The following is a 14,457-nucleotide window of genomic DNA, read 5'->3' as shown; positions in this document are numbered from 1 at the left end:
ATGGCAAAGAGGAGGTTGTGGGAGAAGGGGCGAATTTGTTAGTACTACTAGAATATAGGGAACCCAAGCTCAAGTTCGCAGCGCGACGACAGCGCCGCGCTGGCCGCGCTGTGGCTCTGTCGGCAAGCTCTGGAGTGAAACTCTGAATTCCTGTACTTTCCCTCTCAGAGCTAGTTCATTAATCGGCTTCTTGCGTATCAGTTTCTGCCGTTCCTTCCTCAAGTCTAGTTGAATTCTAGATCTTACCATTCTATGGTCACTGCATCGGATCTTGTTAACTACTTCCACATCCTGTATAATGCCCGGGTGGACACACATTATGAAGTGTATTTCATTTTTAGTTTCACCATTAGGACTCCTCCACGTCAACTTACAAGTAGCCCGTTTTCTGTAGAAGGTATTCAAGATCCGTAAATTATTGTGTTCTGCGAACTCTACTAGTAACTCCCCTCTGGAGTTTCTAGAGCCGATGCCATATTCCCCAACTGCATGATCTCCAGCCTGCTTCTTGCCTACCTTTGCATTAAAGTCGGCCATCAGTACAGTATACTGTCTTTACCTTACTCATTGCTGATTCTACGTCTTCGTAGAAGCGTTCAACCAGTTGATCATCATGGCTGGATGTAGGCGCGTAGGCCTGTACCACCTTCATCTTGTACCTCTTGTTAAACTTAATTACGATACATATCACCCTCTCATTAATGCTATAGTATTCCTCTATATGGCCAGCTGTATTTTTATGAATAAGGAACCCCACCCCTAGTTCTCTTCTGTCAGCTAAGCCACGATAGCATAGGACGTGTCCGTTCTTCAGCACTGTATAAGCCTCCTGTGGCCTCCTAACCTCACTGAGCCCTATTACATCCCATTTAACACGCTCTAATTCCTCGAATAGTACAGCTAGACTCGCCTCACTAGATAAAGTTCTAGCGTTATACGTAGCCAAGTTCAGATTCCAATGACAGCCTGTCCGGACCCAGAGATTCTTAGCACCCTCTGCTGCGTCGCAGGTCTGACCGCCGCCTTGGTCAGTTGCTTCGCAGCCGCTGGGGACTGAGGGCCGAGGGTTAATTGGTGTCAGGGCCGTACCCAGGAATTTTTTTCGGGGGGGGGGGGGGGTTGCGTGTAGAACGGCTGCCATTTTTAAAGATTTATACTGGCTTATTTTCGTGAATAAAACAAGTACATCGCTTACTTGTAATAATTCGATGGTACTTTTCAATTATTTGTACCCAAATAAAGAAATTGGTATGTCAACCTCAAATTCTGGTTAAAGCAAGAAATAAGTTTGGACAATAGCACCACCAAAGCCGGGGACACCGCGACCAACGGCTCCTGATGAAGTAACACAATGTAACCGCGGTACAAAAACGGTATGTATGTGTTACAAGCTGCCACTCTAGCGTCGCCAGCGCGAAGTCGGCGACGGGAATGGCAGCAGTTTAGGTCGTTCCGTACGTAAGCAGAGACAGTGAAGAGATCAGAGACGTGTGTGGGGAAAAACAAAACTCTAGTGATATTGCAGCACTGCAGAGGAATCTAGGAATATTGCAGAGGAATCTAGTACAACACTTAATACCAACTAACAAAATACATATAAAATCAATAAATCAGCTTACAAGAGAGAAGTATTACAAACTACACAAAACTAACCAACAATAAAACTACAGATGAGAAAGTCCGAAGGTATAAACAGGTGAAGGGATACCTGTGATGACCGGCAGCGTTGAGTCCACGACGATCGGATGCGAGAAGTCAGAGAGAGTTCTGGCACAACTGCGATGTCGGCGGTGTTGCAGCGCTGGTGTTTCCGGGAGGCTAGTGCTTGAAGCCGATCTCGGGCAGGTTGAGCTTACTCGAGATTCAAGTACCGATGCCTACGTTACAGACGTTAATTTCGCGTCACAACTAGACGAATGGCTAAGTTTAGGTGGCCAGCCGATACGGAGCCACAACCACTTAAGGGATACTTCTTGATCTCCTTCTACACCATGTTGGTCAGCAACTAGACTGCTTAGCAAGGCGAAATCCTGCGCTTAAATCGACCTCCGTGTCTCCTGATTCTCGTCCTGGGGGAAAAGAGACCTCTACATGGGTCCAATCATGCACGTTTCATTGTTAGAAACTCCACCCTAAAAATATATTGACCGCGTCCCTTTTTAATTAGGAGAGGGTCCTCAACTGAGCGAGAGTGACAACCTGTTGGGGTTCTCTCATACGGCTTGTCCACAAGCAGTTTTGCCCGTGGGAATGGTCAGTTTCCTTGGTTTCAGCCGGTGCGTCTTGCAGTCGCAGCTGGTTCGGGGTGCATCGCGGCCTTTGACGACCCTGCCGACGCCGCCGTAGGTACAAAGGATCAAACATCGGCGACTAACGTTTGAAGAAGAACACCCCATTCAGTACTTCCCTGCACTAAAGGCCAGTCTTTTCATGAGCGAACGGTTCCACCGGTCAGCGGGGGAGTGCGGCGCCCGTTAATTTGCCGTTACGCCGGGTCGCAAAAATGGCAGTCCGTGACAGCATGTATGCAAGCAAACAAACAAGTCGCCCGACATTCCGATCTTCTTGTTACCGTTCGCACATTCTGCTTGCTGGATAGTTTCCTCGTAATTGCGAAAGAATAGAAGGGTTGAAGCTTGGGCTAGCTGGGTTTAGCTTTTAATCGACTCTTGAAACATAGAGGGAAGTTTAAACGAGGAAGTTTTTCCTTCTCGGCAACTTGCAAAATTCTGTGAGGACTTGTTCTGGGGTCACTTGAAGTTCTCGATGGATGCTGAGCAGTGCTAGTCCGGTCAATCTGTCGTTGTTCATATGATTTCGAAGGTAGCTCTTCAGCCTTCTCAGTGTGGAAAAAGTCCGTTCCGGGGTCGACGTCGACACGGGTAAAGTCGCCAGGATAGAAAGTAGGCTGTGGATGTTCGGAAAAAAAGTCGCGGTTGCACATCTCTAAGGCCTGTAAAGCACAAGCTGGGCGATTCTTTTCTTCGATCTGGCAGCATTTGCTCACCCACGATGTGAACTCTGCTTCGATGACATTAGCCGAAGGAATGTCGCCAAGGTAAAACTGCACTGCATCATCAATATCAGAAAGGCTAGCCGATGCGCAGAATTTCGGCAGCAGCATGTTAAGGCCAACCACGACCTTCTTATGGGCATCGAACCGGTCTCTTAATTGATTTTCGAAGTCAGCCAGCAAAGGCAAATACACATTCCTCCGGTAGTACACTTCGGGAGTAGCAGAAGGTACGTTGCTTCTTTGCATCTGCCTTCCAGTGATGCGTGGTAGGGCCATCTCAACATTTGTGATCTTCAGCAAAGAGAGCGACTTCAGAAAAATCTTATTAAATTCCGTTTCCGCACTAGCCCTTTTTGTGGAAAGAACGTCTATAACATTCTTTACGTGATCGCACGCTTGAGCCAAGTCACAGTCAATTTTTTGAAGAAACTTGCAAAGTGGCAGTGTCAAAGAGAAGAGGTCGCTACAGATCTGAAGCGAAACGACAAACTCTGGCTTCGTAATGGCATTGAGCAGTTGAGAAGCTTTTGATGAAGTATCAGATGACGCGGCCTCTTCTTCCAAATATTCGAGGAATTGTACAATAGGCATGCGTACAGTTCAAGGAAACGCTGAAGTGCATCGTGACTCTCTACCCACCTTGTTTGGCAAAAGGAGAGAACTGATTTTCTTTTCTCTTGTGTTAAATCTTCTACTTTGTCTCGCAGTTGGTTCGTCCTCTGTGGCGAAGCTCTCACAAACGTACAGGTTGAGGATACAGTTCCCAAACAGTTGCGGATGCTGGGGAGTTTGCATGCGTGAAGCAGAGCAAGGTTCAACGAGTGGGCGCTACAATGCACGTACAACGCTTTGGGCGCTGTTTGACGAATGAAGGCTTGAACACCGTTAAGGTCGCCGCTCATTGATGCCGCGCCGTCGTATCCTTGCCCGCAAAGTAGGTTCAGGTCAAAGCCATGACCTCTAAGGCTGTTCAGGATTGTGCTCGCCAGCGCCTTGCCAGTGAGATCGTGCACGGGAACGAAATCTACAAAATCTTTTTAAGTATGGGCACTCCCGACGTGTCGTGTCCAACGTACCTTACACATAGGGAAATGTGGGCGGTGCGAGATATATCAGTGGCCTCGTCAGCTAGAACTGAAAAACACGAACCTGAGTTGACGTTTTCAACTATCTTTCTTTGTATGATTTTACCACAGAGGGTGATCAACTCATTTTGAATTTTTGGGCTCGTGTACAGCGCATTCGCCGGAGATGTTTCCATGTGAGCTCTCAAGGCGGCATCTCCACATTTTGCTCTCATCCTAAGCAGTGCGCGGAAATTTCCATCATTTTTGAATGGCAGCACTTCAGACATATTTATCGGACCAGAGTCGTCTGTGCCGCGAAGCGGTACTGCTTGCCTGCCACAGAAAAGGATTGTTTCTATTATTGGCAGCAAGTTCTTGCGGTTTTCTTCCGCCTGCTTTTTAAGGCCGTGGTCAAGTTGTGTTAAGATGTCATGCTGTGAGCGGGACCGGACTGCTATTTGGATTGGAACAAACTTTATTTGTGCCTGCAGTTGGGCGCTCGCGCGCCCCGACGAGGGCCTACGTCGTCTTCGGGGTTGCCCTTACTCGGCGCGGGTCTCCGCTCGCCGTTGCCGGCTCGCTGGGTCCCTGCCTTTCGAGCGCCCCGAGGACCTGCTGGACGGCCCAGAGCTGTTGATCTAGGTCGTAGCTCTTCGCGGCTTCCTCGAGCCGCGACGGGATCGTTCTTGATCTCGCTTCCTCTGGGTGTTTGATGCAGTCCCACAAGATGTGCGTGTGATCCGCCGTCTCCCTCCGGCAGACCTTGCACTTGTCGGTCGGGTATGTCTCGGAGTACATGCGATGCATCAGTCCCGGACTCGGTAGCGATCCGGTCTGGAGCTGTCTCAATAGTACCGCCTCCGCTCGACTCAACCGCGGGTGCGGGAGTGGGAAAGTCCTGCGAGCCATGCGGTAGGCTTTTGTGATGTCGTTATAGTCCGTCATGCGGTCCTTGGCTCCGAACCACGTCTGACGGTCTGTCGCCGGGGCGCGGTTAGTTAGCGCTCGCGCCGCTGTGTGTGCCGTCTCGTTGTGGTTGGCATTGCGTTCCGACGCGTCACCCGCGTGCGCCGGGAACCACTTAATTCTTACTTTTCTGTCTTGCAGTTTGGCCGCACGCAATACTCGTTCGGCCTCTCTACATACTTGGCCTTTGGCGAAGTTTCGCACCGCCTGTCTCGAGTCACTTAGCACGGTGTGGCAGTCTGGGTCGATGATGGCCAGGGCGATGGCCACCTCCTCCGCTTGTTCCGCTCCAATGCTCTTCACGCTCGCTGCCGTCCTTGTTGCGCCGGTCGACGCCTCGATGACGACCGCTGCGAAAGCGTTCTGTTGGTATTCGGCCGCGTCCACATATCGCGCGTGCTCGTCGTTGGCGTGCAGGTCGATGAGAGCCTTGGCCCTCGCCGCTCTTCTTCCCTTGTTGTAGTCGGGATTCATGTTCTTGGGTATGGGGTCGGTTCTGGTCTGGCGTCGGACCTCTTTGGGGACGGCGAGCTTCGTCTCCGCTTCGTTCGAGTGTCCTATTCCCAGGTCATCCAGTATTTTCCTCCCGGCATTGGTCGTGGACAGCCGCTCCAGTTGAGCGCTCCGTTGTGCTTCGGCTATTTCTTCGAGCGTGTTGTGTATCCCGAGTTGTAAGAGGCGGGTCGTGCTCGTGGACTCAAACAGGCCCAACGCCGTTTTGTACGCTCTTCTGATGATGGCATTGATTTTGTTGCGTTCGTGTTGCAGCCATCTGTGGTAGGCTGCGACGTAAGTGACGTGGCTGATGATAAAGGATTGTACGAGCCTGATTAGGCTCTCCTCTCTCATGCCTGCTTTCCGGGACGTGACTCGTTTGAGGAGTCGCGTCGCGTTGGCCGCCTTCGCCGTAAGACGGGCGATGATGTCACCGCTTCTTCCGTGCTTCTCGATGACCATGCCTAGGATCCTGATATTACCGACCTCGGGGATAACGTTGCCGGATTTGGTTATGATTCGGATCTTTTCGTATTCGCGTTTTTTGGTCTTGCCTCTGACGTTGTTGGTAGGTGGGAGTATTAGGAGCTCCGATTTGCTCGGCGAACATATCAGTCCGGTGCCCTCCAACCGGTCTTCTATCGCGTCGACGGCGGTTTGCAGCGCGCACTCAATGTGGGCGTCGCTGCCACCGGTCACGCAGAGCGTGATATCGTCCGCGTAGATGGTGTGCCTGACGTGTTCGACATCCGCGAGCTTCTCTGCCACTCCGATCATTTCCAGGTTGAACAGCATCGGCGAGATGACCGACCCCTGCGGTGTGCCAGTGCTCCCGAGCTTCTTCTCTTGCGTCTGTAGGTCGCCTGCTCGCAGCTCGGCGGTCCTGTCCGTGAGGAAGTCCTTAATGTAGTTGTAGGATCTCTCACCCATGTTGAGATTTGAGACTTGGGACAGGATCGCCGAGTGTTTCACCTTGTCGAAGGCGCTCTGCAGGTCGAGCCCCAGGATTGCCTTGTTGTCGCGTGCGCTGCCATCGCCGTCGATGATTTGGTATTTGAGCTGCAGCATCGCGTCCTGCGTGCTCAGGTGCTGTCTGAAGCCGATTACCGTGGCCGGGTACAGCCCTTCTCGTTCCAGGTAATCTTGCCACCTGTTGAGCAGGACGTGCTCCAGCACCTTGCCCACGCAGGACGTGAGCGAGATGGGCCGGAGGTTGTCCGTGTCCGGTGGCTTCCCCGGCTTGGGAATCAGAATGGTCTTGGCTGTCTTCCACTGCTTCGGCAGCTCGCCCGCTTTCCAGCACTTGTTGAAGTACTTTGCTAGGTTCTCAACGGAGCCGTCGTCGAGGTTCTTCAGCGCCTTGTTCGTGACGAGGTCCGGGCCGGTCGCCGACCGGCTGTTGAGGCCGTGCAGGGCCGCGCGGACTTCCTCGACGTCAATATCGCGATCGAGGTTCGCGTTGGGTTGGCCGCCGTACGGCGCGTGTTGTTCGGTGGGTGTAGTTGGCAGGTATTTGTCGTTGATACGCCTGGTGACTTCATCGGCGCCGTGTACCGAGACCGCCCGATGTATGAGCTTGGCGAGTCTGTCCCTTTGGTGTGACTTGGTCTTGGTTTCGTCGAGCAGATGCCGCAGCACGTTCCACGTCTTCCCGCTGTGCATCTGCCCGTCTGCTGCGTTGCAGATCTCGTTCCACTGTTGCGCGCATAGCACGCGGCAGTGATCTTCGATCGCTCGGTTGAGCTCCGCCACCTGCTTTCTGAGTCTGCGGTTGAGCCGTTGTTTCTTCCATCGATTGAGTATCGACTGTTTGGCCTCGATGAGATGCGCTAGCCGGCTGTCTACTTTGTCTATCTCCGCGTCCGTTTTAATTTCTTTCGTCGCGTCGCGTACGTTCTTGGTGATTTCGGCCGTCCACGAGTTGATGTCTTCGATCTCGTCGTCACCGTCTTCCCTCTGGTTTCTGGTGTGTCGGAAGGCATCCCAGTCTATCCATCTGTGTGTTCTGTTGCTGGTGTCGTTGTGTTCTGGTATGCCGATTTCCACGATGGTGTGGTCACTGCCGAGGTCGGCCCCCGTGTTTCTCCAGGTGATCGCGCCCCGGACGTCGTTCTTCACGAACGTGAGGTCCGGAGTGGTGTCGCGGGACACGGAGTTACCGATTCTCGTCGGATGCGTCGGGTCCGTGATGAGGGTGAACTCGAGTTCCGTGGCGTCTTGGTACAGGTCGCGGCCCTTTGCTGTGTACTTGTTGTAGCCCCAGGCTGGGTTCATCGCGTTGAAGTCACCGCACGCGATCAGCGTCTTGCGGCCCGCCGCGGTGCTGGCTCTGTGCAGTAGTGTCTTGAATCTCTCTTTTCTCTTCGATGGGTTGCTGTAGACGTTCAGCAGAAATATGCTTCCTTTTCTCTTCTTGCCCGGGATGATTTCGGTGAGTGTGTGCTCGATCTTGATAGTGTTGTGGAGCTCGTGTTCGACGAACGTGAGTCCCTTCCTGACCAGGGTGCACAGGCCTCTGCCGTCGGGTGGGCCCTTGTGCACTCTGTAGCCGGGGAGTGACGGTGCGTCGGTGAGTGTCTCTTGTAGTAGTATCACGTCCGGCTTGCGCGCGGCGCGTGCAATGTGCTGCTGGATGACTGCCTTCTTCCTTCCGAAGCCGCGACAGTTCCACTGCCACACTGTTACGCCTGTTGCTGCTGCTGCGTTGGCGGCCATAATTGCGTTGGCGCGTATGCGGTTCCTTGGTTGGGTGGATGTAGCGCGAAGATGGGCGCAAACGTCGGGTGGCTCACGATCGGCTGTAGGGTCCTTTCGATGTAGGCGAATCTGTTTATGTTCTCAGCTTGGTAGTTATCCACTGTTTGTTTCATTGCTGTCACTGCTGCGATGTTCGCCGTGAGTAGCTCTTCGAGTTTGGTGAATCTCGCTTCGAATTTGGCTTCGAGGTTCTCGTTGCGGTCGTTTTCTTTTTGCTTGCGCGGGGCCTCGATGGCTCGCTTCTTCTGTGCCGGTTCCTCTACGGCTGCCTCCTGGTTCTTCGTGCTTGTTTCCTCTGTCTCTCTTGAGCTTGGCGTGGGTCTCTGTGGAGACTCGTTGTTGCATAGCAGCAGCTTACGGATCTCAGCAATCTCTCTCGAGAGGTTGTTAATAGTTGTTCGCAGCGCCGCGTTTTCTTGCCTTAAGGTCTCGTTGGCTTCTCGCACCTTGTTCATATCGTCTTTCTTCGCGGCTTCCGTGATTTTCTGCGCGCTCCTTGTATTGTTCCCTTTCGCTGCGTCGACCCAGCCTACTCGTTCATGTGATGGTGACCGTTTCTTGCTGCTGTCTCTGGATTTTGGCGCGCGATTCTTCGATGGAGTCCTTGACTTTTGCATAGCTGACGGCTTGTCGAGTGGCGGGAAATCGCTTTCCGGCAGCAGCTGGAGTTCGGCCTGTCGCCGTACCCATTGTCGCTTGCGCACAACGTAAGGCATCTTGTATTTTGCCTTGCACGTTCGGTCTCCGGTCGAGTGTTCGCCCCCGCACAGCTTACATTTTGGGGTACAGCTATGGTCTTCCTTGGGGTTCGCGACCCCGCAGGCCAGGCACGTCTTGATTGTGGGTGTCGGGCACACGTCCTTACGGTGTCCCACTCGGCCGCACTGGTGGCAAACGTCGATCTGTTTCCTGTAGAGGTGGCAAGGTATCAGGGTGACTCCGTATCGGACGAAGTTCGGTACCTTGGGTCCCTGGAACACCACGATCGCGGAGGTCGTGCTGCCGATCCTCTTTGCGCCCACTGCTAGTGGGTTCCTCTCGTTGACAATATTTCCAGTGATTCCACTCCTGCGCCAACTGCGCCAAAGTGCGCCAAATTGTATTTACTGCGCCATCCTGATAATATCGACGAAATTTGCGCCAAACTGCGCCAAAGTCTCGGGTTTGCCGGCGTCTGTCACCGGCAATCGCACCGCCGGCGCGTCAGAACAAGTGCAGCTAGATCTTGGGGCTGCCAATAAAGTCGCAATCATGGACCAAGAATTATTCCGCTGAATAAATAGCGCTCGCGCGTGCTTTCCGAGTAAGCCACGATGCCATGCACGGTGCCGAAGCAGCTTCTGTTCTGCAAGTCGGCTCGACAGCAAAACGCGCTCTCCGCAGAGGCTCGTGACGTCTAGGACTATCGGTAGCGAGAAAGTGCGACGGCGATTCATCGACGGACGTCGTCTGTTCCAGAAACGCTGCTGATAGCTCGTTTCAAGCGTAGCACGGCACGAAAGGAAAGCAATGTTCAGTAATAACTACATGAGTGCCGCTAAAATGTCTGTCACTTCTCTTTCCGGACATCGCGGAATGAAATGTGGGATCGCTCGCAGTAGATATATGGGACAATATCGAATTTTCTTGCTTCGCATTTATGGAAGAGCACGCGAACGGTGGAAACGCGTTCACACTTTTCCTCAGATAGACTTTATTCATGGATCTTCATCCAGAACAGCTTTTTCGTAATTCCTTCTGCCAGCACATCCGAGTTTGTAATCACTCTGCGGTAAATACCCCCCCCCCCCCCCAAAGGCCCTGCCGTTTCGAGCTCACGTGCTAGGGTTCCAATTCGAATTTTTTGCTTGCTTTTTTGAAAATGTCATCTCATTAGTAAAATCATATCTCCTGGTCGGAGCAGCCGCAAATGCGCAGCTGTCAGTATCGGGCCCGTCGCTGACGGCCCACAGTGAAGCGGCTACGTCATGTTGCACATCCGCCCCTCGCTTTCGGGAGTCAATAGCTAACGGTTAAAAAAACTCAGTTTCGCTTTAGAGTGAAGCAATGAATGCGATACCAAAAAATTGTATTGTGAAACGAAGTAAGACTAGCAGCTAACTCTTTTGGATGCGATCTCGCGTAACTCAACAAAACGCTGGTTTAAAGGAATATGGCCCCTCCAGGAACCGAAGCGTTTCCTTGCTCTGAGTTCTCTAAACGCGAAGTAAGCGTTGAGAGCACAGCAAGTTTACGAGCCGTCTCCTGATGCCTCGAGATAGCGCGCGCGCAAGCGACTGCGCCCTTCGAACGATGCGCCCCCCCCCCCCTTCCGCTCCCCTGGCGTCCCTTCATGCTCCTTACGAAAGACGGGCGGGGCGTTTCCTCTCTGTTTGATGAGCAATCGACGGCAGGCCCGCACGCGGGAAGATGTTATCGCATGCGCTGTCCGTGCGGCGGAGACAGACGGCCGGCTAGTTTAATCTCCGCTTCAGCCGCGTTCGTCGCCAGCGCTCGCGAGCTTTTACCCGCGGCTAGAATGCGCGTGGTGATGTTATTAATTTGGACTTTATACGGAAAATTACGGCAACGGCGACGGCAAAAATCCGCCGAGAGTGCCATATAATTGCTATCGCAAGGGTCAATGTACGGGGCAGATTTTGCGCCCCCCTCTTAGGTGATAAAGGGGGGGGGGGCGCCCCCCCTGCACCCCTTTGTGCACGCCTATGCTCCTGGGATGATTTTTTCCATGAGATTTGCAATGAATCGAAATATTTCTAGCCTTCATAAGAGCCCCATAATAATACTGAGGTGCTTGAATGTTAATGCAATATGCTTCTATATTGCACTCCAGGATGTAAAATTCGCTGCTCCAAAGTGCTCCCAGATGCAAAATTATCTGCTCCAAAATGCTCCAAGATGAAAATTTTGCTGCTCCAAAGTGCTCCAAAACGGAAATTTTGCTGCTCCAAAAATTGCTCCAAATCAGAAGTCCTCGGTAGCATCACTGTATTTCTATCGAGCTCTTCGGCGTTCGCGTCGGTGGGGATGCCTTTGATGACGCCTTTTACGGTGTCGTGAGGTGCCGTGCGATATGCGCTGACTTCGTAGAGTTTGCCTTGAATAGAGATTTCATGGATTGTAGCGTACCTTGCTGCGTTGTTTTCGTTCGGTGTACTGACGACCATAATATTCTGTTGCGTGTTGGGGCAGATGGTGTCCGCCGCGCTTTCCTCGCTCGTGATCTTGGCCGTGGCGACGGTGGTGGTGCCGGTCTTGACGATGTCCAGTCCCCCTCTGGGTCTGACGACTATCTTGCTCTCTTCCAGCGGCATGGCTGGCATGCGTGCGGCCTTGATGACCGAGGCTCTCACGTTTTTGTTGAATTTAAAAAGTTTTCCGATAGCGTTGTTGACATGGCGTGATAACTGCTGGATGCGTGGCTCTTAAAGGCGTCCATGGCTTTCTTGTAATTGGTGAACTCCTTAGTTACAAAACAGCCCAAGCGCTGGTGCTCCCCTTTTCCTGCACACTCGCTTGCGAAGACTACGCAATATTTGCATAATGCTCCTTGAAGCTTCTCTGAATAAACAAGCCATGGGTAACGATCTACCCAGTGAGGTTGGAACTTCAGATTCCTTTTCCCTGTGACTGGATAATCATAGTTAGCCGGAGGGGTCCACGGATTGAGCAGCAGCTTCTCCGTCGTCTCTGGATCATTTACATTATTGCTTTTCGAGACAAACAGTCCCAAGTCGAAAATATTCGCACTCGTCGCACAGAGGGGAGGCGAACCAGAATGTGTAGGTGCCATGCCACTCACCTTCCTTGGGCATTGCCCAGTGGTAAAGGCGTCACTTTGCCCAGCGTTGACTGTAGAACAAAGGTCACTTGGAGTTGCACTGCGGCCACCATCATTTCCCGGCGGCGCATGGGTGTCCTGCTTGTGTTCGTTCTCAGGTGATTCATATAAACCGGTGCATTCTCCTGAGTCGCTACAGATGTTCGGACGCGCTTGGCTTTCCACCAGTGCTGAGGAGGGCGAAGTTTTATCCTTCGAAGGAGGCGGTTCTTCTCCGTCCGCTTCATCGGTTCGAACTTTCTTGAAGTAAGATGCAAGACTCCTTTGCTTCGTTGTTGCAGAGTGTCTTTTCATTTTGCTGCCGCAATCCTGTGCACGCACACAGAAGTGGCCAGTGGCTCCAAAAAGACGTTTGCGACTGCTTCGACTGCCTGGCGTGAACGGCGGGCGATGTTTTCTTCCTCTCTTATCCACTTTACAGTGGCTAGAATGTAGAAGTGTGATGAACGCGCCGGCTCCCGCGTGGCGCATGTGTTTTCTGAACGCCGCTACAGCTGGTGTGCATGCAGGCCCATTATTGTATTCCAGCTGCAGCAAACTGGATTAACGCTACTTAAAGACCTTTTCACAGAAGATTCCATGGGCACTGCATACTCCCCTTAATATACGTGAACCCCCAAGAATTTAATGTAAACATTTCGACAGAAGTCTGTCTGGCTGGGTATGCACTGCCGAGACATTTGCACTCCCGTGGTACAGTCCAGAAAGGAGGTGTTGCTCCGTTCCTGTGAAAAAGTCACCTTTTCACAGACGGCTCCCTGGGCGCCTGCATAATTCTCTCTGGGCTGCGCTAATTAAATAGCCGTGACCCCCCAAAAATGCACTTTGTAGGCTGTGACGTCAGCCTCTGTACTCCCGCGCGCAGCCCAGCTTGGCGGCGTTTTTTCTGTCCTGTGAAAGTTGACCGCTGGTGCCGGATTGTGTGCCGGCTGTATCCTCGCTTTGTGCGCTTTGTAGGGAGGCGCATATACCTTCTGTGTACAGAAGAGGTAGATTTCCTTGCGTGTGGTTAAGGTTGTTCGAAGTTGCTCGGATATGCCAGTCTTTCAGTAGATGTCATCTTCGATGATTCGTTTCGGTGGCGAGGACTACAGTTTGAGAAAAGTTTACCCTGCAGCCTGCGTCCTCGGAATGCCCCGCTGGGTTTTTCCGCTTAGGGGTTTCGTTCCGTGGCAAATTTGCGCACGTCGTGTTGGTGTTGCCGTTGCTGTCGAACTGTTTACCTTCACAGAAGGAGACGCGCTTTTCGTAGGTACCCAAAGCCGACACGTGCGGTCCGCACAGACGGATAACTTCTCCAGCGGCAATGCACAAGGAAAGCATCTGGAATCAATAAAGGAGCTGCTACGGGGTGAAAGACGAAAAAAAAAAGACTCGAAGGAACGCGAGGGCGAAGTGCAAAGCCTGTACAAATAGGGCAGGTGCGCGTGCGGGGGAGGGAGCGCTGAGGTGTTCTGGTAAAAGGGTAGGTTTGAAGAAAGGAAGAAGAGGGAAGCAATGCCAGGAAAGTTGCAGTGTACCTTTGGCAGCTGGTGGTCGCTGTGAAGGCGTGTTAATAGTATCACCCGAAAAGTTAAAGCATCAAAAAAATTTCGGAGGGGGGGGGGTCAGAACCCCCTCGACCCCCCTCTAGTTACGGGCCTGATTGGTGTATTCATGTGGGAGGTAGCGGCCAAGTACTACACCAGGGTGGCCAATCCTGCTCTGGTGAGGCAGTGCATTGCTGGGGTGCATTGCTAGCTAAATATAACTGGCACTTAATACATGCTTTGCAATTGCAACCTTGGAGTAACCACCTTCTGACTTTGTGCGATTTTCTAGCCGCGTTCGCACAGCAGGTTTTATACGCCTGTCAAGTCGATATCATAAAAAGAGACTGCAAACATGACGCGAGAGCCGAAAAAACGAGGCGAGCAGTTCATCTTGCTTCACATTGGTTAAAGCTCAGCTAGCTGCCTCGCGTCTTAATCGGCGGGTGATTCTCCAGCGTCATGGAGGACTTGACTCTAACCTTCTCAGGTAGCACTGCCATGGCCGTATAATTTTTTTTCGCACGCTGCAAAACGTTTGTTCACGAAAGTACACGGCTGCTACTGTAAGCATGCCATATCAAAACAACAGTCATATGATTCGTAGTCCACACCGCAGAACATCGATAGCGTGTACGGCTTCATTTCGGAGTGCATGTGGACCATTATTCATCTTTAACATGACAGCATGAGACTTACCTTGGGGTATACGTCGTACACGGTGTAATCGCGACTTGGGAAATGCATTTCGCTTTGATAGAGGCGTCGTTATCGTCAATCGTCTGC

At 52.2% G+C, this 14,457-nt stretch overlaps 1 protein-coding gene across 2 annotated transcripts in view; it reads left to right on the top strand.

Moving 5' to 3' along the window:
- The window catches only part of LOC119390287 (uridine-cytidine kinase 2-B), a 197,569-nt gene that overhangs the window by 32,954 nt on the left and 150,158 nt on the right, over positions 1 to 14,457 (top strand). The gene's annotated exons all lie outside the window — the stretch shown is intronic.

The sequence above is a fragment of the Rhipicephalus sanguineus genome, chromosome 1, assembly GCF_013339695.2.
Source record: "Rhipicephalus sanguineus isolate Rsan-2018 chromosome 1, BIME_Rsan_1.4, whole genome shotgun sequence".
NCBI classification, from domain to species: Eukaryota; Metazoa; Arthropoda; class Arachnida; order Ixodida; family Ixodidae; genus Rhipicephalus; species Rhipicephalus sanguineus.
Note: the sequence above shows the minus strand (reverse complement) of the source record. Positions and strands in the feature narration are given on the sequence as shown.